Source organism: Topomyia yanbarensis, chromosome 2 (genome assembly GCF_030247195.1).
Source record: "Topomyia yanbarensis strain Yona2022 chromosome 2, ASM3024719v1, whole genome shotgun sequence".
NCBI classification, from domain to species: domain Eukaryota; kingdom Metazoa; phylum Arthropoda; class Insecta; order Diptera; family Culicidae; genus Topomyia; species Topomyia yanbarensis.
Genome location: NC_080671.1, coordinates 303,849,033 through 303,854,758, shown reverse-complemented (window position 1 = coordinate 303,854,758; position 5,726 = coordinate 303,849,033).

The following is a 5,726-nucleotide window of genomic DNA, read 5'->3' as shown; positions in this document are numbered from 1 at the left end:
GCTTCAATGAGTTTTGCCCATAGTTATAGAAAGAAACCATATATTTTCTACTTAGAAATGTTACAAGACTTCCAGGCCTTATTGAATACATAAAAAGTATCCCAATCTACCTCTTCCTGATAGTTGCTTAAATAGCTTGTAACTAATATTATCACAAGGAAACTTAAATATTTAAAAGGAGTGAAAATGCTATACATAAATTAGTGGACACCCGTGTTGATTAATTTTGGACTTTACAAACTCACTGGTTTATGACAAAGCAACGCGTTTTCGGTAAGCATATCTATAATTTATCAGTATATCTAGCTTTAGGCAAATGTTATCTATCGGTTCTCGAAGGCTTCCCATGCTTGTGTCCGAATGTCAATACCAAAAATGTCTTACTGATTTCATGTTTAGTGATAGCTACGGCATCAGAGAGTCCGCAAAGTACGAACAAATTACATTCCGTCAACAAGCATGACATCGTTTTCTGCTCCAAATATCACCAGCGTATTGATAAAATTTCTTGCAATCTGCGGCTTGTGTGTTGGCGCATCTGCGAGAGGGCTGAAGATGGTACCAGGGCAGCCAAATACTGCAGTAGTGTACGGCGCGGAGGACGAGCTGAGTGAGACAATGGTAGAACCTCTAGCGGCCACTCAAACCGAGGTCGCCTGGATGGTGACGGCAATTATTTTCATCGTTCTGTTTGCGCTGTCAATCGTTCTGATTGGGTACCTTTGGTACTTACGAAATTCCAAGATTAAGGAGTTAAGGGCACTGCAGACGGCTAGGGATGATAAAAACAATCGGAATGTGTGGTACGGAGGTTCGTACATGTAGATAAGCAAAACGTAGTGATATGTGGTTAACGTTAATTAGTGGTGGTGTAAATACAAGCGCTTGTGACTCATTGAAACTTTTGGTTTGATTCGACTGTGAATGATATCATCGATTGCAGTTTAAAATGAACTCCTTTTCTTGCGTGACATCACACAGGATTAGGCGTTTGCTCAGAAACACAAATCGTGTTTTCGTTTTTTGGAGCTAGTGTCAATCCGGCGCATGCTTAGTTCTGTCACTAAGCTAATGTCGGATTCGGATGAGACGAAATCGAAACGCAATTTCTATAACTATTTTAACCAAGATTAAATGCTGCCTCTTTTTAGTCTGCCGCTGCCGAAACATAAAGTGGATGTACTGCCTATGATCGCAAATCAGTCCAATAAAGATAGTAAATCCCATAGAAAACGGGACAAAACATGGGTAGTGTATACATTTAGGAAAAACTGTGCCTGTCAGGAGCTGTTACTCAGTTTGTAACGTCACAGTGATTTGTATCCTGCTTTGGCTGAACATATACCCGTAAATCTCACCTGGGCGGAGTAAAAACTGGTTACTTCTTCTTTTGCTTCCAATGAGTGGGAGGATTGTAAATAGGGCTCAGTGTTCCAAAATTTGAAATTATTCAAACAAAATTCATTGATTTATCGCGAAAAGAAAAAATTAAGAAAAAGGTGGATTAGTGTCAATATAAGATAATTAAACTATTGATTTATGGAATTCGCTGTTGTACTAAGCCTGTTCAGTAGTGTGTGATGCTTCTTTGCACACCGAAGACATCGGGAAATCTTCCGGCAACTCCGGTGCTCAGATCTATGGCAATTGGAACACAGGCTGCTGCTGTGCCGCACAAACTCAAACTTCTTGGCCGGTACAAATCCCCGACTTCATACGGGGATCGTGCCATTTGACCCAATACATTCTGATTCCTGGCCGGTGCTAACTCCTTGAATTCGGTGCAACCGTACAGAAAATGGCGTCCTTCGCAATAGTAACATCTCGACAAACCTATTTGAGACACCTTCACCTTCGGTGCTACCATCATCTTCCTCTGCTTGACGTGTCCGTTGTAGCAGAACAACTTTGGGTCAGTACGTCTTTGACTACCTCATCATGTACTGCAATAAGCCCTCCCGGAGTGCCAGTCGTAGGTATACTCTATGCCCACCAATTCCTCACCAACGCATTGTAACGATGAGGTAGGCTATCTCATTATTGCCAACTGGACTATACATTTGGCAAGCTATAGCAAGCTATTGTTTCGCTATTGCCTTCTGTGAAGCAACACTGTCCAGGGATGCCAAGTCATATTTTATGAAATCTGTGCGCCGCCCATCTAAAAACCTGTGCAAATCTGTGTTAAGGAAAACACACAAATTTGTCTCAAAAAATGAAGAGGTGACTTTCTTTTGCCCAAGGCAAAAATTGAGTGCGAGGTCAAAAATTGAGAAATCTGTGCATTACGGCAGAAAACTGTGGAATTCTGTGCATTAAACAGAAAACTGTGGAAATCTGTGTTGTTTTAACAATCTGTGCAGAACATTGAAAATCTGTGAAACACAGATTATTCTGTGTACCTGGCATCCCTGTCACTGTCTTTATTCACATTGCACTTGTCAATCACGCACGAATTGTGGCACCAGCCCAGCCAGAAAAAAAATTGTGAGGGGTCTGAAATTTCAATTTAAAGTGAACATTGCACTATTCGTAAAACGTAATAACCTTATTAAATGAATATAAGTTGTTCGATTCGCGGTGCAGTAAAACTCGCGGTCACTACTCTTAAATTCAGAGGGTTTATTCACAGTAGTTAGTGTGTGCACATGTATGTGTGTACCGTAAACCGGGGTGACTTTGATCATCGGGGTGACTTTGATCACTCGAAACTTTTTTCGTAGATCGCTTATTAAACCAGAATAGTCTACCGAATCATTTTAATTTGAAATGATTTTTACTCTAAACTTATAAAATACTGATTTGTTATACTTTTTGAGTATATTGTTCGGTTTTTGGGTACAAAAACTACAATACACCGAAATTTGACTTTCCCTTATTTTTACGAAGCTTCGTAAAGTGTCAATTTTTATAAAACAAATAAATCTCAGATTTGAGCAAGAGTAATAAATTACAAACGAGTTTTTATTTTCCTTTAGATTGGGATGTGCCAAATTTAGTTTCACGAGTTTGTTTATTTTAAATTCAATTTTTTTGTGAAACTAGTTGGCAGTTATTTCAAATTATTTTCAGCTAAAATTCGCAACATTTTTTTTTATTGTTCAATATTCCAATGTGTTAAAATGGATAAAACTTTTTGTACATTGATAAAGCACTGAAATAAAACCATTTTCGCAGTTTTAAAGGTTTTCAGAATATTTTATTCTAGTTGGACACAAATTATACGAATTTTGGTTACTCGAATTGTACAGTACATTGAAATACTTTTTATAATACCAATTAATATCTATTTAACAATGAGTATCTTTCCAGAATTAGTTTAAACAAACATTTGAACGAAAAACATTGACATCAACAACTTAATGTGGGTGAACATGCAGGTTATCAAAGTCACCCCGGAATACGAAAACAGACTTCAACTTGAAATTATTTTTAGAAAAATAGCTGTAAGCGAACAATTTTAGGTAAAACCATCCAATCTTGTTCTCCATACATCAGTACATGGTTTAAAAATATTAAACTTAAAAAATTGTGATGCGTCTAAAAATATGTAATGATTACTTCGAAAAGTGATCAATGTCACCCCGATTTACGGTATATGTATGTAAAACGGCAATTGAATTGTTCTGTAGATCGAGATACTTTGATTTGTTGTAATGATTGTTAATAACTAACTCAACTTCGGTTATCAGCGAGGGGAACGAAACTCCGTGATTTGTTGATGAAATGAATTCATAATTTATAAATCTGAATGGGTGGATATAGATTGGTATTGGTTAGTTCGGAATGGATTCGAATTTCCAACATTGCTTAACCCTAGAACGTTGCATTGGGGTACAAATGTACCCCACGAAGCGTAGTTGGTAAATCGATTGCCTTGTACGCAGCGCACCTGGGTTCGAGCCCCGACCCCGCACATAGGGTTAGAAATTTTCATAAGAGATTTTTCTAACCCGAAGAGGCGAATGACCTTAAGGTTAAAACCTCTCTAATCGAAATAAAAAAAACTAACCATAATTTAATTTAGAGTTCATAGCAACAGTAGGAAAAGATGGTAATTCCAGTTTGCTTTTGGCCTTCGTGGACGCAGAAGTCAAAGTTGGCGTGGGGTACATTTGTACCCCAGTGTACCGTTGCCGTTAGCCTTTCGTTAGGTTTCGTGCTGTCAGTGGAAATGTGACTAGGGACAATACCAGTTTAAATACTGGTTGTTCTACTACGTAAGTAAAAATTCGTATTATGCAATCGTTTCTAATCGTGTATTCAATTAAATTGAATTAAAGTAGGAAAAAAATCGTTCTCATGCACTCTGATTTTTATTTTTATATTTTCTATTTTTTTAGTTTTCAAAATAATGTCTTGCAAGTAAAATGAACGCACAGTAACTACTGTAACAGTAGCGCAACGTGTTACTAACGTATTACTTGTTAGAAATAATTTCTTCGGTTGAAAATTCTCAAGATAATAGCAATTTTTGTGTAAAAAGTCAAAACCGCGATTTTTTTTCACTTTTTCTTGTTCGAGCCAGGTTCAAAACCGCGATTTTTTCACTTTTCCTTGTTCAAGCCAGGTTATTCATTAATTCAATAATTTCCGTACTTTCACCTACACAGCTATTTTTGTAATTGAAAAGAAGAAAATGATATATTATACATTTCTTTTGTTTGCAATTTAACCTGCACAGATAAAAAAAATCATGTGAAATTATGCTACCTATACTGCATATAAAGGGAACGCAACTAATAGTGTAAAATTATGCGCCTGATTAATTAAACATTGGCCACAAATCGTGCTATAAATAAGTTACGTATGAGTTGGTGACAATACCGACATAACAAAAATCCCATTACATAATACACCAAGACATGAACCGACAATCATTGACTTATCAAAGGGGTAAGGGGGTGTTACTGACAACTACTGAAATTGCTGTGCGTGTTACTATAGTAACTAATGTATTTTCCCTCATTTTTTCCCATAGTAACAATGGTCAACAATTCAAACGAAGTGGGCAAGGATCAAAAATTGTCCAAATGATATAAAATTTCTGATGCTCACTCTGATACTTTGTCAAAATATGAAAGGGGGCTTCTAGAATTTAAATTAAGTAACTGTAAGGTTGTAGAATACATAATGCATACATCTTTTAAACATTCGGTTATAAATTAAAAGGTGTTGTGTTCACGATTGATTTAGATATTTGGGAAATACTGCTTGACTTAAATCTGTCTATGTTTCGCAAATATCATCATCCTGCATATCCGTTATTGCCTTTTTATGATTGAATGTTGATTCGTTTCGATAATGCTTTTTTCATAGGGTGTTTTCCCAATTATAGCGGTATGACCTATTCATACCATATATTGCAGCACTTGATTTCAAATTTCAAATTTGAGATAACACACTGAAAAAACTTAACACGTTAACATCATGTGGAAATCTATTGAATTATTTCAATCCACAAACACATGAAATGCACACGATTGCCACTTGAATATCCATTCGAGTGTGGGAAATATGGTTTTCAAATGAAATTCATGCGAACATGGTGTGAAAAGCACATCAACATCATAAAAAATACCATTGACTAAAATTTCCAAATGAATTACGCGTGAATTCACTTTGTTTTAATTATAGATTTCATTGACAGAAGAATCGGTGAAATCAATTGTTTTACATGTAGAAATTTCATGCGAAAGTCATATGGAAAGTTCATACTTTACGAC